At 37.5% G+C, this 25886-nt stretch overlaps 1 protein-coding gene and 2 long non-coding RNA genes across 6 annotated transcripts in view; 2 read left to right on the top strand and 1 right to left on the bottom strand.

Moving 5' to 3' along the window:
- Positions 1–25886, top strand: part of LOC309496758 — a 226906-nt gene that overhangs the window by 79132 nt on the left and 121888 nt on the right. The gene's annotated exons all lie outside the window — the stretch shown is intronic.
- pde3a (phosphodiesterase 3A, cGMP-inhibited) overlaps positions 1–25886 on the bottom strand; it is a 94449-nt gene that overhangs the window by 63382 nt on the left and 5181 nt on the right. The gene's annotated exons all lie outside the window — the stretch shown is intronic.
- On the top strand, positions 20484–25319 carry LOC309496757. The gene is made up of 2 exons (XR_014205223.1): positions 20484–23913; positions 24168–25319. It is a non-coding gene; the product is annotated as an uncharacterized lncRNA (long non-coding RNA).

Genomic DNA, 25886 nt, shown 5'->3' with positions numbered 1-25886 from the left:
CCTTGATCGCGGTTTGCTGTTCCTCTTTTAAAATGAATGCGCTGTCGATATCTTCTATAACAGACGCGATGGCGGAATCTACACATCTCAATTCTCCAGCGGCAGCCATCTTTGTTATAAACGAATTCAACCCAAGCGCTCTTTGGTGACGTGGATGATTACGTGACTGTCGATCATCTGTCCATCATCGTATAAAGCCCGCCCTGACAATCTGAATGGTCCAAACAGCTCTGGTTCGAGCATAGTTGCTCCATGACGGATCAAGTCCAGACCGAACTTCCCGACCTCAAATGTTGTGGGCGGGGCTAAGTTTTGATTTGAATTTGAATTAAAATGTCAGGAAGAGGAATTTATTGAATTGTAATAAAATAACTAATATGGAATATGGAAGCTTGTTTCCGCCACGGAATAAAACCCAAAAATATAATTGCGACTTTTTATCTCAACTTTTCTGACTTTTTTTCTTGCAATTCTGACTTTTATCATCACAATTGTGAGTTTACATCTCGCAATTCTGACTTATTTTTTCTCGCAAGTCTGACTTTTTCTCGCAATTCTGACTTTTTTTCTCTCACAATTGCGAGTTTATAGAATTGCAAGAAAAAAGTCAAAATTATGAGATAAAAGTCGCAATTAACTTTTTTTTTATTTGTTATTCAGTGGCGCAAACAAGCTTCCACGGTCCCACAGAAAGAAGCTCTTGCTATAAAGCAGTCTGGAGAGATTGAGAAACGCATGTTCAGAGTTAGTTAGTGTAAAAGCAAGCTGAAACATTCCCTCTAAAATGAAAACAGAAAACTGGGCCACATTTGCACTGTAAAGTCTGAAGCCACCCCGAAGCATACAAATCTGGGCCCCTGGTCAACACTGATTTTACTCCATATGGGAAATTTGCACTTTTTATTACAAATTGCGCATTAGTCTAATAAGAACCAGACAAGACACAGACTACACCTCCCCAAAATGCCAACCCACAGCCAAGCACATTTGAATGGATCGTTCTGCTCGGAAAAGTTGTTTCAGGGCAGCCAAGTCTGCATTTTTCACAACGTTTACCTCGATTTACCTTGATTTAACTGTTTACAGTATCAGTGAATCATAATTAGAAGCTTTTTTAAAACAACAGCATGTAAGATTACACAAGCCTCAATCCAAAATAAATTCAGCATCGCTCATTGTCGTTACGGATCTCTCTCGTGGGACTGAGAGATGGCACCAAAATAGCCCATAAACGATGCACAAATTAAACTCGCAAGCGTCGCTACTGTGATCAAGGGGGAAATGGTGATGTCTCATCTGTCTTTGAGGCCATTCTGAGCCTTTCCAATAAGGTGATGTGCTGTTTTTTCCACTGGTTTGAGCACGGGTGACATCAGCGAGGGTAGCGAGGGGTTCTGGACGGGCTGTGATTGGGTTAGCGACTCTAATGGCCGAGTCTGTAGAGGGACTGCATTAACCTCACAGCCACACTACTGATTACATTCATAATACTAATGAGAACGTGTCTGGTGTCCCAAATCAGAGTAATAGAGCCTAACAGAAACCTGAGAAAACACACACTCACACAAACCTTCTGCTCTCCATCTGTAATATGATCCAGTTGGTATGGCTGAGAACAATATCTCTGAAACTCTCTGAATATTCAGTACATGCCACATTTGGTTGGTTGAGCCACAACTGACTTCCTACACTGTTGTAAGTTATACATAAAACAGATTGTTGAAGTATGTTTTGCCATCAAAATTTCACATTCAATGTGTCACTTGCCGTTTCTTGTTAATTATGTGTAAAATTTACTAGCAATTTAGATTTTATTTTTTTAGTGTAGGTTTTGTACTGTCAGAGAAATTCTGGAGAAATTGAGAATTATTATTTATTTATTTTTTGTTTAAAATTCTGCACAGACAACTAAACAAAATAACGTCATTTACTAGTAGGGTTGGGTATCGTTTGAATTTGAACGATTCCGATTCCGATTCCTTGTTTTGATTCCGGTTCCTAACGATTCTCGATTCCGATTCTTTTAAGAGGCAGGGTCAAAAAAGTTTAGATCAATTTTAATTTGATCTTTTTACTTTTTACTTTTGATGAACTTTACTATGAATTTCTCACAGGGCTGTTTTCAACTACAATATAAATATCAAATCCATTTTAAACAAAACATTTTAGGATATTTTAAATGAGCTAGCTAACCAACGGTCTTTCTGAAGGAAATGGTCTGACCTTCTCCATCAATTTCTATTTTCACAGCTAAAATGGGCTATCAGGTAAAATAGGCTAAATAAGGTTGTTTACACTCATGTGTAAATGTGTTTTCATGATTTATTTTTATTTTATTTTATTTTCGCCGGCATTGCGCAGTTTTCAAATGAACGAGCAGAGGACGAGAGAATATGGTTGCAACTTGCAAGATACCGAAGAATAAGAAAACATCATATAAGTAAGTTTTTAAGGTTTAACGTCAGGGTTGTTTGCTCTGAATAAATTCAACTCAATAAGGCAACTCACACAGTGTCTCATAAAATGTATCGGTTCGCAGTTTAGCATAACAATCCATATACGCTTACACCTGTGCTAGTGATACACGCATTTACCATGCCGTGTGTACGTTACAGTTTACAAATGTTTAACTAATGTGGGGAAGTAGGCTACAGCTGTCAGTGTTCAGCGAGTTAACATTTGGCAGTTTGAAATCGATTAGGTAGTTACTTCAGTTCAGAATAGGGCTAGAAATGATCAAATTGGTCACTTAGACAGCGGTTTCTTCTTCCGGTCGGCGGACTGTGAATCGAAACTAGGAATCGAAATTTTAACTTTTGAACGATTCCGGGAAAATCGCAAAGCTAGTCCCGGTTCCAATCGATACGCGATACTCGATACCCAAGCCTATTTACTAGAGGTTCTGACAAAATGTTCATTGCTGTAATTTGCTGTTAATTTGAATTATTTAAAGAAAGTTTGAGTGAATGATTCAATGACTCACTCAAAGAATTCACTTGTTTCATAACTGGATGAATCAGCGTTTTTGAACGAATCTCCTGAATGAATGATTCAATGACAAATACATTTTTAAGTCACTTGTCGCCACCTACTGGTGTAACAGTGTAATTTTTTTATTTTTTATTTAAAGCATCAAGTTACTTTCAAATGGTGATTTACTCCGTTTTGATTGCTACCGTATACATCGTTTATATCTGAACTATAAACGTTTATCACGTATCTCTGTGATCATTTGAATGATTGTAACACAGATATAATGATACTATGTGGTTGAAAAGACGACTGTTTCAAACCTATACATGACAAGTGTTCTCTCCGCCGACGCAGATCTGAATGTTCGCTGTGATCGTCCTTATCAAACGTAAGATCGCATTGGTGTTTGAATTGAGATCAAGATCTTTTAACAATTAATCAGCTCTATTGTTTGGTTTTAGTTGAGTTTAGCATTATAAAATCTCCCAGCTAAGGCATTTTAAAAAGATTTAGTATTCCACAAGGTTAACCAGTAATAAATCTTAAAGATACCAGGATGAATTCTTCTGAGAAAATCAATAATTTACTTTAAAAAGATGACAATGCTCCAGACAACACAAATGACAGCAAGTACAGCGACTTTTAAAAAGCATATATGACACAACAAACTCTCTTTTCCTAGAACCGCTGAGCACTCGGGACACAGGCTTTCGTCTGTCGCAGTTCTCTGAAACCTGGATAAGAGTTTTCCAGAAACTGGGAGCATCTTACTGAACCTGATGTGTAATGAGTCAGAGAAAGCGTGGTGTTCAATGGTGCCATGCATGACTGAACAGACACCATCCATACTATCCACAGACCAAGGTCCATTTGCAGGTGTCGGTGATGCTGATTACGAGAAAATATCCCTCTTTCATCTGTCCAGGAAGACTTTCACGTCAATGATGTTTCGGAAATGTTTATACAACTGCTGCTTATGGCCCAACACTTAGGCTATACTAAGAACACTTGACTGGGGTTTGGTGTTTATAAGAAAGAAGTGAATCTTTATGCCTTGTGCTATAAAGATATTTAGCACAATACTATTTGACTTCACCTTCCACTTGCTTTTTAGCAAACTACTATTTGCATGATGTCAAATAATGAGGAAGGGATGTTAAAACTAGCAGCTGATCTTCGTCGCACTGGAAATGGAGGGTGAAGTCGACAGCATTGCATTGTGGGAGCACAAAGCTCTGGTTCTATACAACACACTTTGGCAAATGCCAAAAATATATTTTAATATATTTAAACTATTAATGTTATAATTATCTTTCATCATCATAAATAACATTAATATTAATGATAATAATACATTAAATGATACATTTTAACATATGTAATAATAATAATAATAATAATACATTTAATCTAAAAATATTTTAATATATTACTTTTATAATTATCTTTCATTATCTCAATAATAATAATATAATAATTTAATGACCCATTATACTATATGTAATAATAATAATAATAATAATAATAATAATAATAAAAATACAGTTAATATGAAATATATTGTTTAATATATTTAAACTATTATGGTTATTATCATCATCTTTCATTCCCAATAATAATAATAATAATACATTTAATTATACATTTGAATATATCTAATAATAATAATAATAATAATAATAATAATAACAACAACAACAACAACAATAATAATAATACATTTAATATGAAAAAATTACGGTTGTAATTATCTTTCAATATCTTAATAATCTTAATAATAATAATAATACATTTAATATAAAAAATATTTAAATATATTTAAATTATTACTGTTCCAATTATCTTTCATTGCATCAATAATAATAATGATAATAATAAAATGTTAGTTTAGAGCTTTATTAACCCCTTTGGTGCTGAACATAAATAGACGAAACATACACTTAAAAAATCAATCAATCAAAGATCAAGACAAGATACTGTCTTTCAAACATAGTATGACATTCTGAAATGACCTATTCCTTCAACCGTAACCTTAGAGCTGACATCCTAATCCCAGATAAGAAGGTAAAGGGGGAAATAAAATAAGAGTATTGCTTGAGTCAGCATCATTCAGGGTGTAAGGGGACCTTGAAAGTACAGGAGCGCATCTTTGTGTGTGTGTGTGTGTGTGTGTGTGTGTATAGACTTTTGGCAGTTTGCTGTAACCATGGCGACGAGAGTGACGGGTGATGAGTGGAGGCACACTGAGGTGTGAACTGATGCTGAGGGAGGAACTCGTCTACAAGCACAACATCCTCTCAGGCGCCTGACTCAGCATGAACACAGATGGGACGACTGCATGGGGAAACTACTTCAGAAACCACCTAGCAACCATCTATCCTCACCCTGGCAACACACTAAAAAATCACTCAGAACATGTGAACAACTGCACAGCAAGCACCCAAAATGCTGCGTTTTGCAGGGGTAAGCATCACTCTGTCTCCTTAAATCCAGATAACTTTTTATATTAAAAGTTTTTAATAATGCATGTACAGCGGGAACACTTTCACTGATATGATTATACAAAATAGCTGATGTCCAGCATTTTTTTTCCCCCCCAACCAAATTCTTCAGGGGACGCACAATAGGGAAGAGTTCATATGGCGAAAGAATAACGTTCCTAATTATTGTTCAGCGGGAGATGATCATTGAACACAAATGGATATTTACCCTGATTAGTTGCTACATTTTTTACTTGTATGCACTTTCTATAATAAAAATAATAAAAAATAATTATGATTATGACCATCCTGATTATCTATGCATCATGTAAACACGATAAAGCTGAACAAAACACCACGAATTATAATAAAAAGGCTTTGGCTAAATTAAAAAAGAGGAAGAAAGGCCTATATCCTCCATCCCCAGACTTAACGTCTTTGTTATTTTTTCCTAAACCTCAGTCTAAATTCTGTTCATTTTTTCCCCCTCATAATCGTCGTTTTCCCGGAGCACAATTCCACACGAGCAGGAATGGCTGGTGTGCGCCTGAGGCTGACCGCTCTCTGTCCTAACACCAAACAGAGGAGCGTGCCAGCGCACACCAAAGACCTCAAACAAACGGAGGCGTTAAGTGCCTAACGAAGACGCACCACTTTTCTGGCTCATATCTGCCATGAGACAGGAGATAATTGGGGAAACTGGGACAGGGTGGATCTTTCAATCACTTTCTCAAGCTTTTAGATCTCAAGACCTTTTGAGCGAGATTAGAAGCAGGCTGTTCCTGATTTATCGCAGCGCTGCGACTCAGTAATTTAGTTTTAAATCTCGGCCAAAAATAAAAGTTGTCATCATTTACTCGCCCTCTTGATGTTCCGCAGCTGCAGACTTTTGTTCTTTTTGTCTTTTCCATTAGAAACCCAAAGAATTGTGATGCAGGTTGTTGACCTCTCAAATGACCATAGTAAAACTTGTTTGACTTGTGCGCTATATTGCAAACTAAACGATAGCTTTGTGTGACAAACAGATGGAAATGTAAGTTATTATTCACAAAAAAAAAATAAATCATTTGAGTGCAAACCAACTAGCTGATGAATAATAAAAACATTGAGAGCCAATCAGAATCCTGCTTTAAAGAGCTCGGTGCATTTAAAGCGACAGACGTCATAACTGCAGCGTGTGCTTATAATAAACAAACATTATTGTCCGTTAGTGATGCTAATATACAGTAGTTATCATTACGTTGTTATTGGTTCTTGGTGTGAACAGGCCAATGAAATCAAAATGGACAATTCCTACTTTATGGAATATTTATCATAAATTATTTATCTGTGCACATCGTTTTTTATTTATTTATTCATGTGCCTCGTGGTTTTTTTTAAATCAAAATAACTTCCCTTCCTCTTCTTGCAGCTCATCTCTTCTCTTCTCTGATGACGAGGGCGGGGCTCAACCTGTCACTCACATGACATCAGCCAATAGCAAACCACAACCATCCAATCAATTCCCCACAGACAAATCAAGCCCCGCCCACATTTGTTCTTGTTTGAGAAGCGGTTTCACTCGGATATACGGCACAATAGATAAGAAAAGACTATTGCAGCATCTGTTTCATGCTGACTTTAAGACTTTGAATACAGTATATACTACTTTTATAAGATTGTCAGTCTGAGTTCCACACTCACTTTCATCACACAGCTTTTCTAGTTCAGCAGCCAGAACAAAGACAGTCACATTGAGGGTGAGTAAATGATAACAGAATGTTAATTTTTGAGTGAATCTATCCCATGTCAGGTCGGAGTGATGAGCCGAAGCCAGGATAGCGTGTTTGTTGGCCGGCTGTTCCTGTGGCCTTCTGGACGCGTTCCTCCTGTATTCCTGCTCTCTCTCTCTCTCTTTCTCAGCCAGTTTGCTAAGTGGAGCGTTTCTCCCCGCATTAACGGCACACTGCTGTTAAGTTACACACATGGCTCTCGCTTCCATTAACGTCAGACTGAATCACGTCGTCAGCATCCGAGCTCGTGTACGCGCCGTGTGTTAGCAGATGCGTTCTGCCCTGTGACTGACGTGAGGAGGGTTGCGTGTAGAAAACACACAAAGCTCGGGATCACTGGGGGAAGTTGCTACCTAGACACAGCAACTGCATTTCATGGAATGATATTGATTATTTAACATGCATGTGATGCATCTAAGCGATATAAACTGCAGTCTTGCGGGGAGATATGAATGATTTATAATTCTTCATGAAGAAATATGGGGAAAAAAACACCAGTTTTTCACATCTAATCCACAGTTAGATACTTTTAATTTACTGTCGTAAGAGTATACACATTAGGAATGGATGATATGGGGAATATAATATACAGTGCCAGATTTAATCAGATTTATGATGCATTAACTTGATCAAACGTAACAATAAGTAAATGTTTAAAATAAATGCTGTTCTTTTGAATCGTTTTTTGACTTACAAAAACTGCAAAATGCATTATGTTTCAACCAAAACATTAAGAAGCACAACTGTTTTCAACATATATAACAACACACACACACACACACACACACACACACACACACACACACACACACACACACACACACACACACACACACACACACACACACACACACACACACACACTTCTTTGTCATTATAGTATGTATTAAATACGATGACATCTAAAGAAGTTAAAATGTCAACAAAAAAAAGTGGTGACACTTATTTTAGAATATTCAAGCTTTTTAAATATTTTAATTCTGATTATTTTCTTCCATTTTCTGATTATCTTATGTATTATGTAAAACTTCAGACAAAAAACAATATTAGAAAACAATTAGGGCCTTGTTCTTTGTAACAACTTTGCAGTTTGTTGACATGCACACACAGCTTCATCACACACTAAAGGAAAGGTCAAACCCCTTTAAAGTCAGTTCCAGATGATTTTGCAGGGAGTTTCTGATTGATGACGCAAGCGCAGAGATATGATGGTAATGATGAGAGCCAGCTGTGGCTTCTTCTACAGTCCCCAGCATACAACCACTAGATGTGTTGGTGTTTCTATCTTACTCCGTATGATCGGATCTCATTTTGGTGCCACGTCAAGTTTGACGTCAGTGTTTTCTTTTGGTCGGGGTATAGCCAGATCCCCGACCGCAGCTTGGGGTTGCCCCAACAATCGCCATGACATTACAGTGTGTTTTTAGCACAGCTTGCATTCAGGTTTATGTATTTAGAGTCAGACGGAGCAGAACTGTTTGGCACTTCCATATCGATGGCAGCGAACAAATCCGACGGATGCTAGAATGCAGGCATCTTTCCAGGACCCGAGGCCGGCAGGACCACAGACCGCGGGTGGGACGGACCTTATGGAGGTTAATGGAGGTCCTGTGTTGTTTTGGGCCGGAGCGTTACAGTACACTTCCTTGATTGCAGCTTCTGTGCGGCTCTCATGGGAAAAGCAAACCTGCGGCGTGATCCACGTGAGGCTTGTTCTCAGCGACTGGCGCTCTTGTAGCCATCACTCTGACAATGTACACACATCTGTACTCCGCATGTGCTTTCACAGGAGGGAAAAAACGGGGTTTGTAACGCTGAATTATGTTCACAAGGGGTCACATTTTTGGCCCCGGTTTGAACATGAGTACTCACTCTAAGACAATCAGAGAATATCATGTACTGATACTAATTAAAAACAAAAGATGATCACTTTTTTCATCCACTTAAGGATATTTTTCAACAAGATTTGCTTGCACAGGCAAATAAATAAAAGAAAGCAAACAGAAAACAAAACATTTCCATGCAAATGCCATGACTCGGGACTTGCCATCACACACACACACTAAGACGAGGGGATTTGAAAGACGAAATCCTGTTTTAACCTACTTCCCCCAAATCACATTTCACAATACGAAGGAATTCAAATATCAAATATGCCAAAAGTGCAGCATGCACATTGTCTGCAAATGAGGTAAGCTGCTTTTAAAGGGGACCTATGATGCTCTTTTACAAAGTCTTGATTTTGTTTTTGGGCAAGAAAACATTCATGCTTGAATGTTGATTATTTCCCTCATATGCTCCATTGTTGCGGCTCCTCTCTTCCCAGTCTGCCAGTAACGCTCTTGGGTGCGTTTCCCAAAAGCAAAGTTAGCCAACTATGGTCGCAAGTTCTGTCGTTATCAGCAAAGTTCAACGAGTCAGTGTTTCCCGAAACCATCGTTCCAACGAACATTCGCAAACAGCATCGCAAAGTTGTGTGGTTGGAACTACAGCTCTCGACCTGTGGTTAGAAGAAGAGTTTCTAGTTTGCATGACATGTGGACTCAATAAATCCTCATCTTGAGCAAAATAAGCAAGCTGACGTTCAGTACAACCTGTGTCTTTTATTTAGAATACATACACATGTAATTTACGTCTTTTAGTTTGTCAAGAGATTTAAAGCGTAGTTTTTGAAGAGTGCGCATGTGCGAACGTGCTCTAGTGTGTAAGAACGAGCCTATGAGTGACTCTGGAAATAAAGCAAAATAACTGAGAAAAATGAGAAATAGTTCTCAGATGCCATGTCTGTAATTTATAGCAAAACATCTAGAGTTAATTCGATCTCAAACAGATTAATTAAAAGAAGCTATTACTCCACCACGTGCATGACGTCATAAACCAACGTGGTTGAACGACCACTTTGCGACAATACAGTTTCGGGAAACAGTCGTGACTAGCAAGTTGATTTCTTCAACGATGCATCACTCTATGGTAGTTAGGCAGCGAGTTATGTCGTTGTTCGGGAAACACACCCCTGTTTAGTTCCTGTCTCTATGAAGCCCCTCCTTCTGAAAAGCACACTGTGCTCTGATTGGTCGGCTGGAGCAGTGTGTTGTGATTGGTCAGTTTTTGGGAAATGTCCCGCCCCTTAACATAACTGCCAGTTTCAACACACTACTAACTAACTCAACCAGGCCCCGCCCCTTTATTCTGCATATTAATTCTTTAAATGAGGAATATTGTGGCGTGTTCGTTCCCAGAAGAAACTCAAGACTTGAATTTAGTGTTTTTTGCTTCTTTTACCCTTACAGTGTACCCTTTTTACCCTTACTTCGTAAGTTCTTACATCAACTGCAACGTAAAGCCCACACTAAATACAACCAAGTTTGTAACTAACACTGTACTTTATTTGTTTGCACCATTTGTCCTCGAGGCAGAACTTAGCTAGTATGTCATAAGGTCTCCATAAAGTAATGTATAATCGCATAATATAAAGTTTACCCTCAATGATCCAGTAGCAGCCTTTAAATAAGTCAGCAGAAGTTGTGTAGAAAAGCAGTTTAACCTGCTAAGGTTGATTCTTACTTATTTTGTAGCACTTGTTTTATGGTAAGAAAATATGCTTTCAATGAAATACGATAATTAATGATGAAATAAGTATTTTTATATGTAAATAACATTTCAGAAAATGTATTTGAAATTATTTGAAAATACTGATAAAAAACATAAGAAATGACACTGGGTTCGTGTTAAAGAGCCGCAAACAAAGTCATTTGGTTACACTTTATTTCGATAGTCCACATTTGATGGTTAGTAGACACTCTACTAACTATAAGTAACTTTGTAACAACATGTCAACTGACTCTCAGAGTATTAGTAGACTATTAGGTGATCGGGATAGTAGAATAAATCGACATGTACTTGCAAAGTTACTTATAGAGAGTAGAATATCAGTTGAAGAGCATCAAAATAAAGAGGCAGATTTCAGCAGACGGTCTGCTAATACTCTAATGACTGCTAGTTTACATGTAGTTATTTATAGTTAGTAGAATGTCTAAAGTGGACCATTGAAATAAAGCGTTACCAGTTATTTACTCATATAATCTCTCTCTTAGAATGTGAAGTGCAAATATCACAAGAATCGCATTTTGTCAGGCGAAACCAGAGCTTATCGATGTAATTCAAATCAGTCAGCTGTTTTATTCCAGCCATTCTTCCTGGTCAGAGGCTTCTGTAAATATTTAGTTTTTACGAAGAGTTACATGTCAACTAAGTTTATTGGTGCAATCTTTTTTTTTATTTTTTGTATTGCATACTGTAGGTTGTAACTTGGTGCCCATTTACGTCACGACTGATGAGCTGTAACTTGTGCACAGCTGGTGCAACCAGGATTTTTTGCTATTTTGAATTGTTATGGAAAATGAATCTGAACTGTTGGGCTTTTTTTTTTTTTTAAGGAGCAGTGATTTTATGTTGATTTTTCAATGCATGTTATTCCAATTTATAGTTTTTTTTTGTTATTGTTTTTCACATTAAAATGCATCACATGTGATGCAAATGGCATTTCATAAAAATAAAATAAATAAAAAAACACAGGGAAAATGGGTGTCAGCAAGAACAACACACAAGCCACAAGAGTTAATTTCCTATAACGAAGGGGAATTGTTTCTAAGTAAAATACGCACCCAATGCCTTCCTTACCACAACAACCTAATCCAATAAGAGACTTTGTGGTGGATGAGAGAGAAAGAGAGCGAGTGCTTAGTGCTGAATGGACAGTCCAGAGAGTGAATGGGGATATCATGCCCAGCGGCCCATTCTGACATTAACACAGGCCCTTATGTACCCTGAGAGCCCGACTAATGATACCATCCCAGCACTGCCAAACAGAACCACTGGGGCTCTCAAGAGGTGTGTGTGTGTGTGTGTGTGTGTGTATCGCTTTAATGGCTCCAACCAGCGTCATACACTTACTGCACCCTCTCATCTGTGACACAGATGAGCACTTCCAGAGAAATCCATTTCCCAATGTATGCGTTTATACACAATTACTCTATTAGAGAGAAAGGGATAAAACAAACATTACAAGAAAGTACAAAGAAAGAAAGATAGAAAGAAAGAGCGCTACTATGCAACTACGTTCAGAATGGAATATCGCATACTGAATGCTTTTTTCTGTTGACTATTTATTATTCTTTTTAACTGCAATCAATTCATACTTAATATTAATTTATTAATTACAGTGCAGTGCAATTAAAAAATGAATTTGTCTTTTTAACTATATTTTGTTTACCACTTGTGTGTGAAACACTATGCCATATGTAATTTTCCCACATTTGGACAACTTAATTCCGTGACTTTTTCCCGACCTTTCCAGATGTTTGTGGTTACTGGATAAGGATTCTTAACAGATCATTTTGATTCAGAGTGATTTGCTAACTACTTGGAAAAAGTCTCGAAATTCAGCTCCATGGCTTGTGAGAATGCTTTATTCTACATAAATGGCGCAAAATCAACATTTAGCCGATGACGTTAAACTGCAAAAAAATAATGTTCTTACTCAGCATTCTGGCATGTTTTTAAGTACAAATATCTAAACATTCTCAAATGTGACCCTGGACCACAAAACCAGTCTTAAGGGTCATTTTTTTTAATTGAGATGTATACATCATTTGAAAGCTGAATAAACAAGCTTTCCATTGATGTAAGGTTTGTTAGGATAGGACAATATTTGGTCGAGATACAACTATTTGAACATCTGGAATCTGAGGGTGCAAAAAAATCGAAACATTGAGAAAATCGCCTTTAAAGTTGTTCATTTATGTTCATGATTGTGCAGCATTCACTCACAAAAATAAATGTTTTATATATTTGCGGTAGGAAATTTACAAAATATCTTCATGAAACATGATCTTTACTTAATATCCTAATGATTTTTGGCATAAAAGAAAAATCTATTGCCACAAATATACCCGTGCGACTTATGATCCAGGGTCACATAATACATGTGCTTATGAACTAATGGCATTAGATATTAAAAAATGATCAAAATTAAGTTAATCTATCTAAATCTATCTAACTTGTTTTCCCTTTGAATTGGGTTTATTTTTCTGACCTCATTGGCAGATTTTTTTTCTAGTTTTAAGCATAAACTCTATTTTACACAGAAAACAAAACTAAATATTTTACATCAGTTTGCATCTCAAATAATCTTGATTCAAGAATTTCTGCAGTGTGAAGACAACAGCCTAACTAAAAACAGAAAAGTTCATGACTTTATAGAAGTGTTTGCATGCTTAACCAAGCAAATTAAACTAGGAAATGAATATCAAAATAAAATAAATGGAAAGGAATAAAAGGAAATCAATGTTGGTTGACATTACTTTCAGACATGGAAATGAAAGGTCAAGTTGAGCACACTGATCTTTTATATAAAGCACATTTTAGTAAATAAAGCAGGTCATAGACAAAATGCAATGCATAAAGAAACTGAATATAGTACACACACTTTAAAGTGCACAAAGAGCTATTCTGAACGTAGCCTATAACAGCCACATATGCTCTTCACACACACACACCAGATTCGAATCCATTAGCTCTTGTGATCAGGGACAATGCTTGCACAGAGTCTCGTGACAGCCATTAGCGGCGGGCCGGAGAGCGAGAACACCTGGACACATCTGTTCATCAACAGCCCAAACCCTGAGAGAAGCTCTCCAGCTCAGCCCGCAAACCAGCGCCAACAGGCTCTGCTCTGTTTATTTGACAAAGCCGTCTGCCGCACGGCCTGCCTGGTTTGTTTGAAATGTCAGATGTGCTGCTTCACAGGTTGGGGTCGAGAGACAGCCGGGTTTAAACCTCCGAGGACGAGATGGAGAGTGACTGACGGTGAGACTAGCATCATGTGAAAATGAAGACAGAGGATTTGAGGAATCATTCATGTTTTGGGGCACAAGCAGTGTACACGTCAAAGTTGAATACTTGGTTTTAGGGGTTTATTCAAATCACAAAGCAAAAGTTTAAGCACTATTAATAGTGATGCTTGACTTAGATAAATGATGCAAGAAGCTTTCAGAATCTTCCTGTCCTTTTGTTTAATTTAATAACCCAAACCAAACAAGTCAGTCTCTGAGTAACATGTCATTTATTTAAGCCACGAAATCGAACATAGCTCATCCCTCACGCGTGTTATCACGTCTGTCAAAAACCAAGGCTGGCTGTCGGTAGGAATATTAGACCTAAAAACATCAACATAAACGGGCGTCAGTCACTTCACTGAATAGTTGCCGGCAGAGAAATGAATAATAATTACCCTACAGTCCATCTGTTTTCACCAATATCCAATATCACGACATTGATGTCTGTCAGAAAATAACGTGCATGATACATGGCGGTGATTACGAGAAGCAGAGGTGCAGCGAGTTTAGCATTCCCTGAAAAACTTGGTCATCGTGGCTTCAACATGATGTCTGTCAGAGATGATAACGTACATAATACATAACGCAAGTGAGTATAACTTTGTTCTTCACTCGCTGAAACTGAATCGAAATAATCAGGGAACTGAAATACGTCACACTGCATGCTAAAGAGAATAAACGACAAATCTTGCCGGGTTAGTGAACATCATTCAACGTGTTGGTTTTGACGGACATCTTTTATGCACTGACTACACATTCTGATTCTGACATTCCTCATTTTAATATTTTCAATAATTTTCTATTCTTGACTGATCTTTTTTCATAATTTTGGCAATAGATGAAATTCGAAACAGAAAATGAAATTGTCTTGAGACGAGTCCCTCTGGTCGTCCAATCTGACTCTCATATGCTGATGTATGTTATAAACTTGATAGGTGATTTTAATGAAATGTAATTTGATCACTATCTTCTAATTTTTTAAAGAAGTCTCTTATGCACACAAAGGCTTCCATGCTTGACCAAAAAAATAGTAAAACATTAATATTGTGAAACATTTTCACAATTTAAAATAACTGTTTTCTATGTAAATATATTTAAAAATGTTTTTTCCAGGATTTTTTGATGAATTGAAAGTCAAAAAAAAGAAAAAAAAGGAAAAAGCATTTATTTGAAATGGAAACTTTTTGTAACATTCCAAGGCATGGTTTCACAGAGAGAGCTTAGATTAAGCCAGGATTAAGCCTTAGTTCAATTAGGACATTTAAGTAACTTTTATAAAAGTGTCTATGAAATAAAACATTACTGGTGTGCATCTTGAGACAAAACAATTGCACTGACATATTTTAAGGTTTGCCAGTGCTAGTTTCTCTCAGGTGAAACAGCTCAAACATGCAATTTAGTCTGGGATTAGCTTAAGTCTTGTCTGTGAAACCAGGGATAAATGTCTTTACTGTCACTTTTGATCAATTTAATGCATAATAAAATAAATAAATAAATAAATGTACTGACCCCAAATGCTAGTGTGTTTGTATAACATCAGCAAACTAATAAGAGGAAAGATAAAATAAAGCTTGTGTTTGTTTTCATTTGAAGATGGGTCGCTGTGACTTTATTAAACAAACTATTAATGTAGCTAGCGATGCATCATTTGATTGTGAATTTCTTTGGATTGAAATGGATCATATATTCATTTGTGCAATGAACTGATAACATTGAGCTCTGAAGATAAAATAAGAGATCTGAAATGTCATTAAAGATGATGATGAAAAACAATGGCCAGTGTTATATAAATGCACATGATTAAAGCAGGGATTGGGTCAGTGTAGGTCTATCTGCAGGACAGACGAGGACAATCTTTCTGTTGGTACGATTGACTTTAGCATTTAGTCAATCGGTCTCACAGAACTGACCCTTATCCAATAGGTCAACCTCCTTCACTGCAGAGGCGTCCCGTTATGTAACGGCGAGACGTAAGTGCAGGACGGCAGATGAGGTCCACGGTGGAGGTGACAGATGTCATCCGAGTGCCAGCCGGGCATCGCCAATGGGACGCAACTCATCTGGTCTGACTTTAATGTTACATAACGGCAAACTGACGATGTTGTGTACGGTAGAATGAGGAGAATCATGGGGACTAGATCGAACAATATGATTAAAGGTTGAAGTATGATTTAGTGCTGTTTGCTACACTACCGTTCATGGTTTTGAAAAAAATTTAGTAAAACTTGCGAAATATTATTACAATTTAAACCTGTTTTCTGATGAATCTTTTTTAAAATGTAATTTATTCCTGTGATCAAAGCTGAATTTTCAGCATCATTACTCCAGTCTTCAGTGTCACATGATCCATTCTAATTCTTAAAACATAAAAAAATCACAGTCTCTCCAGTCAAACAACAGTATTACTGTCACTAAAGGTTGATTATATGCTTAACTAACATCTAAACCCACGTATTAAACTTGCACGGTAGAACCAAGACTGTACCAAGCTAAGATCAAACACAGAACTAGTTCACACTTTTGGCTTTCAGGATCAGGATAAACACTCCAGATTTGACATGAATCACTGAAATGAACATTCCCGTCTCTGTAGGCGTCACACACAAAGGAACGCGAGGAAGCTCTTGCTGTTTGGGGTCACTTTCATCAGGTCAAACGCCTCCAGCACACCGTTTCACACTGCTTCAGATCACACAGTGCTTTAGCAAAGCATCTCACACACACACACGCACACGCACACGCACACACACACACACACACACACACACACACACACACACACACACACACACACACACACACACACACACACACACACACACACACACTCTTGTACATCTATCTTTATGAGGACATTCATTGACACAATGCAATCTCTAGCCGCTTACCCTAACCTTACCCATCACAACTAAGTGCCTAACCCGACCCCTGACCCTAAACCGACCCTTAACCTCATTATAACCTTATCCCTAAAACCAAGTCTTGACCCTCAAACAGGCCTTTAAAGGCTCTCAGAAAGTGAGGACCGGCCAAAATGTCCTCACTTTACTCTGTTTGTCCTCACTCCAATGGTCTAAAACTCAAACTGGTCCTCACAAAGATAGTTGTACAAGCACACACACACACACACACACACACACACACACACACACACACACACACACACACACACACACACACACACACACACACACACACACACACACACACACACACACACGCACACTCCTCATGCATCACTTTAAATCACCCACAAATACCAATTCCAACCTAGCCTCATTGGAAAAACATTTATGCAAAATGCACTGATATTAGTTTACTTACTACATAAAGCATACTTGAAAATATACACAAATTTTACTTAAGTATTCTTAATAAAATTAACTTTCACTGAAAGGTTCTTTGGGAAACCAAAAAATGAAACCTTCTCTTTTGGAACCTGTAAATACCACGGTATCCATGAATAATCATTCAGTAGACATGCCTACATTTCCATAAGTGAATATGCTCACTGGTTCCACTGTGGATTCGGGAAATATATATGGAGCAACCATTCCTGAACAGGTTTTGTCAATGGGCCAGACATGTCCGGTTCTCAATGCTTATTCTGCTAAAAGAACTAGCATGAGTGTTTCTTTCAGGTCCTGTACAGATGGATCACATCTGTGAAGGAAGCATGCCCTCTTTCTCTCTTTATCCTACCCTCTCTCTAGCGTTTTCCTTTTCTCCCTCCCAGTGAGAAGAACAGGAAGAGATGTGGCATAAAAAAATCCCTATAATTTTTAATCGCCTCCAATGAAATTGTTAAAGCAGCGTGACAGCAAACTAAGCAAACACATAAATGGCTTTATCCATGTGAGTCCACAAAACAATTCTGTGCATATCTGCACACGCACATACATAAACACACGCTAAGTGTGCTTAACATTTTAAAGCATGGCACTTATTGAACATAAAAACAACATTGTCTTTGTTTCTGCTATAATGTCTTCAGCTGTTTAGTAGATATATCTTTACTATCTGTTAAATGTCAAGTAGAAACAAGCCTTAGGAGAAATGTTAAACAAACAGAATCATTTGTACGACGGCCTTTCAATATATTCCTAAACATCACTTAGTATAAGCAAAACTGGGCGAGCCACAAATAGCTATAAAGCCAAATACATTAGTATGAAAAAATGCAGTTTAGTTTATAAGCTAAACCTTAAACTTTCTGTGATTCAAAAAAGCTGGGCGGAAACTAACAGGGTTGAGCTCAAATTACCCGATACATTTTTACTATTTAAGGCGAGACACGGCAGGCAAAAACATCGTTTTTTTTTTTTTTTTTACTGGTCAATTTTGAGATTTTGGGATATTTGTCTTCAATAGCATGTCTTCTTTCAGACTTGTGGTGAAAAAAAGTCAGAAATACACATTTAGGTCTTTATTTTACTACACTTTGTCTGTTTGCGTCTGTAGATTTCTCATAAATTCAACAAAAGTTGGCGTTCTTAATGAACACGCTGCTCCGCGATCTCTGTCTGCTCCCTGTCATCACACACACCGCTGGAAAGCTCTCTCTCTCCTGTACAATGCTGTCGGATCCAAATATGGTCATTTCCTTTTTATCAGCAACCAATCGTGAAAGTAAAAGGGCTGAATGCACAATCTCATTGGCTGATGATAAATCTTTAAAGCCCGTTTTCTCAAAATGACTTTTCTTTCATACTCCAAGTCTGAAATCTTCAGTAGCACCGATATACACCAAACTCTCCAGTCTTGTACCTAGTTATATTATGAAGACATTTACAGAGGGATTTGTAAATATATTATTCCTAGCCTGATTTATATAACATTTTATTCCAAAAAACATGGCGAAAATCATTTTTTTTAAGGTTATCGACAGTATATTCTGATTTACAGGATAACAAAAGTAGATATGCATAAATCCCTCTGTAATTTTTTCCCCCCATCTAATATGTGAACACAATGAAAAAAATATTTTTAACCTGGCTTTATCCAATACTCAGATTTAATTAGATATTGCCTAATTTGCACATTTAAACATTAAATTACAGAAAACTTGTAATACATTTTTTTCTCATCTTAATGTAGGTAATCAACTGGGAAAGTTTCATGGTGATATCTGCTAGTTAAATTTGTTTACCCTATTCACCTGTAGTGTCTCGCCTTAAAATGCACGGATGAATTGTTAATGATAAGATGAATTTTGTAAAGGAAAACAGGGTGAGTTTTCATTTCATGCTGACTTTCGAGTGCCTTCCCCATCAGATCAACAGATCTGAGCACTGTGTTTTTACTGGTCAGTTGTCAGAGAGTCAGATCTAGCAGTGGTGGGCATATGCGTTCTCACGGTACCTGTCAACTCCTGACGTAAAGCAGCGGCGGATTCTCACGCGAGCTCTGACGGTAAAACTTCGACTGTGTGGCTTCACGTTATTAGGCCAGTTACACGCTTAACCCGGCTAACAAGCGGCCGAAAAACACTTCCAGCTGCAACGGTCACAACTGTGCATGCAATTATCTGATAGGCCAAACACACACACACACACACACACACACACACACACAAACACATTGGCAGCTAAGGTGCAAGCTGCAGTAACATGTTAACTAAGCAAGTTTTCATGTTTCTTGGCTGAAGTTAAAATCTTCCAGCTGCCGTTTCATTGTTTCCTCGGAGAAGCTGGTGGTAAACGTAGCGCCGGCTGTTATCAAAGCCTCACAAAAAGCTTTAGCGTCAGGAGTTCCCTCGGGATACGTGAGGGGTTTGCTGTGATAACAGGGAACTCTAGAATTGTGTTTCCCACCCTTACTGATAAAGATATTAGTCACTATTAATGAGGTGTGGATTTAAGAAGCTTCCCAGAGACTCACAAATACGGACACGGTTATTTCATGTTTAATTATTGTCATAAATTCATGCTACAGGATACCACTGAATTTTTTTTTAAGCTAATCTTTGCTCAAACAAGCATGACTGATTTTTTTTTTTTTTTTGTAGAAAGACAACGGAAAATTGCTAAAAAATTATGATCATATTTGTGAAACATGAGCAGAATCAATTTATATAAATAGTCTGTAAAACCTTTATGAAAATAATTAAGTTAAATTAAATGTGACAATTTCCATGAAAGGAAATTAGGGCTGTTAATTGATTAAAATGAAAGGAATTTAAAGAAATGAATTATAATAATTTATTTATTAACTAAACGGGTCAATTAATTTGAAAAGCCTCATTCTCATTTATATTTAAAATAAATGAATATTATACAGTGAATAATTGAATAAATATTTAAAAATTATAAATGCAATTATACAAAATAAATTCATTAAAAATAAATATAAAATTATAAACAGACAGCATTAGCCAAAATGAACCCAATTATCGATAATCAGGATGAATTTTTAAGCACTTTGTTTTGTCTTTTTGAGCAAATGTTCTATAAACTCTCCATGGCAATGCTTCCCTAATTCAAATATACTTAGAAAAAGAAAAGCGTCCCTCAAAAGCGTAAACCTTAGCGAGAACGAGTGAGAGAGACGGTCTGACAAACGGACAGATGTACAGACAGCGTTTTTGTCAATGACTGGCTCAACTCAGAAACTTCCCCCATCACTACACCATCTGCCATCCATATTTTCGAAACTAAAACATGCCACTGAGTGAGTTAACAAGACAGGCCTTGTCTGAGGCGGGCCGCTCATATGGGAGAGAGAGGGGCGCTGGGTCCCGGCCAGCACAGGTTAAAATAACAAGAGCCCTCTCAGCAGCGGCCGTCCATCGGCTGGGGAGATCAAATATGTGTGACTAACAGCACACACCAGCAGAAAACACTAATGAGTGTGCACTCAGCCCAATTCAATTTATATTGCCAAATATTTATATATTTTATAAGTATTAATATATGTTATGAACATGTATTTGTTTCAAGTCAGCATGAAACGGAGGTTGAGACAGTATTTTCTTCCTTGTTGTGACATTTATCCGAGTGAAACAAAGAACAAATGTAGGGCTGATGCAAATGAATCATTGAATCATCATTTTGAATCAATTCACTGAAAGACTAGTATTAATAATAAAAAAAAAATGGCCATATTCAGTTTATACTACCAAATATTGAGGTATTTTCTTTTAAATGTTTAAAAGAAAACATTAACCATGTTAAATAGATGTAAAATCTTTAATTAGTTAACTGTATCAGCTAATTAGGATCTGGTTAGTATAAAAAAAATTGTAGATTAAATCACTGAATCAAAATTCTGAACTGATTCACTGAAACTGAGACTTTGATTCTCAGTTTGATTCAGCTGATTCACATTAAATGTGATGCCATTTATGCCATGTTTAGACGTCACAACGTTGCTTTGATTCCCCCCTCCCATATTTAACCATGTTAAATAGATGTAAAATCTTTAATTAGTTAACTGGATCAGCTAATTAGGATCTAATTAGCATAAAAAATTGCAGTTCAAATCACTGAATCAAAATTCTGAACTGATTCACTGAAACTGAGACTTTGATTCTCAGTTTGATTCAGCTGATTCACATTAAATGCGATGCCATTTTTGCCATGTTTAGACGTCATAACGATGCTTTGATTTTATAATCACCAGCAAAATAAGGGGAAATATATTCACAGCACAGTCCTAGTCTCCTAGTCTACCATCTCTCACTGAGACGACCTCACTTCTGGGCATCTCATACAAGCGCACTTCGTCTCCAAATCTTCAATGCTTTTTACATTTCCAGAAGCCTTTGAACAGCCTTTATTCTCAAGACGCGCTTTTACAGCAGCTGGAGGTTTCTGCAGTTCACTTTTTTAGATTGACATATGTAGAACAGCTAATGTCATTTGGTTCTCTTTGCTCCGTCAGTTAGCGCACCTGGTTCAGATAGTCCTCTGTAAGCAAACCTGCTTGTCCGGTTCCTTCTAGGTTGTTTGGAAAGAGTCAAACTGCTAGCATTTTTAAAATGGATGAGGTTTTTGGCAGCCGCCGGCTCAGGCAAGACAGCTGAGGCTACACATTCCAGGCCTGGCACAGTCCGACTGGACGCGAGGCCTCTTACAAGCAAAATACAGCGAGTCGACGTCAAAGATCCCTCTGTCTGCCGCAGCGACGCAGACCAGACCAATTACAGCGAGAGCGAGCGAAGAACCGTAGACTGCAGGAAGGAAAACAACCCTCAGCGTGTCGAGAGCTCTGGTGTAGATTAAAAATCTCTCAGCTACTGCAGGTAAGGGCCGAACCGCGAGGAATGAAGCACGGTCCACTTCAGACAGGAAACCATTACCTCCAGGGCACATCGGCTGCTTTTTTCAGATCTCATTGAGCTGAGGTTTATTATCAATCCTGGCAGACAGAAAAGTCCCACCTACTAACCTCATATCTCCACCAGGCTGGGAAAAGGACCTCTTAACAAACAAAAAAAGGAAGAGAAAAAAAGGCCCATGGCACAGAAACATACTCCAGGTCTCTATGGATCTCCATTTGCGTCATCCCTCAAATAGCTCCTCGCACACCCTTTTCTTCTCCTCCAGAAATCTAATACATTATCCTCTCCTCCATCACAAAAGAAACAGAAACATCTTAATTTCTCAGGCCACTAAAAATGCCACTGTTTTTCTAGTTCTGGGGAGGAACAACAAGAGGGGAGGACCTTTCATTTAATCATCTGGAGAAGAGATGTGACAGAAGCGTCAAACTCTTTCTCTTTTTAAGTCACTTTGATTGACCTTTTGTACTTTCTCAAATGCATTCACTGCATATTTTTGCACATTTCCGGGGGTTCTCAGAAGTGGAAGTCGTAACAGTTAGGATAAAAAAATTCCATGATAATGTTCATGATAATGGAATCAAGAGAATTATTATGTTGGTCAGAAGAGAGAAAGATGTTAAATTTTTCCGCATTTAACAGTTTTCTGTCATTTGTCAAGAAAACATGTTAACACTTTACTTAAAATGCCCCTTATCTCCTACAATAGGTTTATGTGCATCCAAGGTCAAAAAACACTTTAATTATCTCGTAATTTACATTGCAGCATCACCTCTTTTCTCACAGCGTCTGAAACGCTTCGTCTCTCTAAACCCCGCCTTTCTGAGAGCTTCCTCTGTTCTCATTGGTCAGATGGCCCAGTCTGTTGTGATTGGTCTACTCTGCTCTGATTAGTCAGAAGACCCAGTCTGTTGTGATTGGTCTACTCTGCTCTGATTGGTCAGAAGACCCAGTCTGTTGTGATTGGTCTACTCTTCTCTGATTGGTCAGAAGACCCAGTCTGTTGTGATTGGTCTATTCTGCTCTGATTAGTCAGAAGACCCAGTCTGTTGTGATTGGTCTACTCTGCTCTGATTGGTCAGAAGACCCAGTCTGTTGTGATTGGTCTACTCTGCTCTGATTGGTCAGAAGACCCAGTCTGTTGTGATTGGTCTACTCTTCTCTGATTGGTCAGAAGACCCAGTCTGTTGTGATTGGTCTATTCTGCTCTGATTGGTCAGAAGACCCAGTCTGTTGTGATTGGTCTATTCTGCTCTGATTAGTCAGAAGACCCAGTCTGTTGTGATTGGTCTACTCTGCTCTGATTGGTCAGAAGACCCAGTCTGTTGTGATTGGTCTACTCTTCTCTGATTGGTCAGAAGACCCAGTCTGTTGTGATTGGTCTATTCTGCTCTGATTGGTCAGAAGACCCAGTCTGTTGTGATTGGTCTACTCTGCTCTGATTGGTCAGAAGACCCAGTCTGTTGTGATTGGTCTACTCTACTCTGATTGGTCAGAAGACCCAGTCTGTTGTGGTCTACTCTTCTCTGATTGGTCAGATGACCCAGTCTGTTGTGATTGGTCTACTCTGCTCTGATTGGTCAGAAGACCCAGTCTGTTGTGATTGGTTTACCGCTGAGAGTGTGTGATGGAAACGAAATGCCTATATTACTATATCTGAATTTCAGCTCTAGATCTTCCTCAGCACTTGATACACAGTGATACGAACAGTAACAATGGTGTCGGTTTTCCCGTATCAATCCCAGTGCGAGTCCTCATCCTTTAGAAAAGACGCAAAGTGAATTTGTATTTTGCAGCGCAGAAAACAGAATCTTCTCGGCATGAACATCACAAACCAAACTCAGGCCTCAGCTACAAATATAGTGTTTGAGGGTCAATGTAGACTTTGTTCGTGGGCAGCCAATCAAGACCACTATGCAGATTTGTTACATTGTTACATAGGTAAGTAACAGGAAGTAAGACTGGAATTACTGATGACTCGTTTCAGCAGTTCAGAATCAGTTACAATAACTTTCATCTGCACTTTGATCTTTAAAACTATGCAAACCTTTTACACTCACAAACAGCTTTATTACACACTATATGAAAGGAAATATCTGAAAAAGCATAATAGGGGCATAAAGCATTTATGTTTAATGCATTATAAAGGTACACATAATGTACGTTATAATGCATTATATCTTTTCATAAATAATTTTAACAATACTTAACTGCAAAGTTAAAATGCATTATATTTGCAGATTGCTTGTTACATCTGAAATTGATTGTTTGTCATTGTGTTTTAATGCATTAGATTTTCTAAAAGTATGTTCAATGAAGTATTATAATGTATTATAACTGTGGTTACAATTATTCATGAGAACATACAATGCCTCATAAGGTGCATTACAAGGCATAATTAATGCATTAAAATACTTTTATAGTGCATTCTACATAAAGGCTTTCAGTAAAGTATTTAAAAATTAAAAAATAGGTAGATGTATGATGTTAATAACTGAGGAAATGTATCATTACATTCTGTGAAAAGGGTATTTTGCAACCCATTTTACTTTAGTATTTCGATCTCTTCACTATATACATTTTTTTCCTCAATGAATATTCAAAATACCATTTTAATGAAGTAAAAAAATGGGTTGCAAATGATTATTTCTTCACCCGACATGCCTAAAGATGACGTGTTGGGCCACTCAAACAAACAGAGCAATGTTTTTGAAGCGCTACAGAGCCGGTGTTTACATTCATTCAGACGTCAACCTACAAATGGAACCTAATGCACACTTTCATAGTCAAGTCTGCCATAAAACACCCCAGACTGTAGTCAACATGCTAGTGAGACATGCGCTGGATCCCTGCTTTGACGGATTTCAAAACGTTGAAATTGTGAGAACAAAAAAATTTTTTAAAGAAAAATTCAAAACATTTTTTAAAGAAAAAATTCAAAACATTTTTTAAAGAAAAAATTCTAAACATTTTTAAAAGAAAAATTCTAAACATTTTTTAAAGAAAAATGCAAAAAAAAAAAATTTAGAAAAATGCAAAACATTTTTTAAAGAAAAATTCTAAACATTTTTTTAAAGAAAAATTCTAAAAAAAATTTAAAGAAAAATTCTAAACATTTTTTAAAGAAAAATTCTAAACATGTTTTAAATTAAATTCACACAGCTTGTTTTAGTACGCGTTGAACCTTGATTATACTTCGAGTGCACATTAAACTGGGACAGGTGAAAGTATTTGAACATTAAAAGCATTCAAACACACTTCCCCTTTAAGAGAAGATTTAACTACTCTCTGCTCTGCCCAGAGGCTCGGGCTCACGGCGAACAGCTTTTCCAGGCAGCCCTGGGCTAATCGCAACTCAGTGACCCACTAAAGGCTTCTAAAGACTCCATGCGGTGAGGTGTTTGAGTTGAAACGACTGCTCGTGTCATTAAACGGGGGGTTTTCCACGAACACCGTCCTCTGGAGACCTGCGCTTAAACGCAGG

This window comes from Leuciscus leuciscus, assembly GCF_965113295.1.
Source record: "Leuciscus leuciscus genome assembly, chromosome: 4".
Classification (NCBI taxonomy): domain Eukaryota; kingdom Metazoa; phylum Chordata; class Actinopteri; order Cypriniformes; family Leuciscidae; genus Leuciscus; species Leuciscus leuciscus.
The sequence above is the reverse complement of the archived record's forward strand: the minus strand, read 5'-3'. Positions and strand labels throughout refer to the sequence as shown.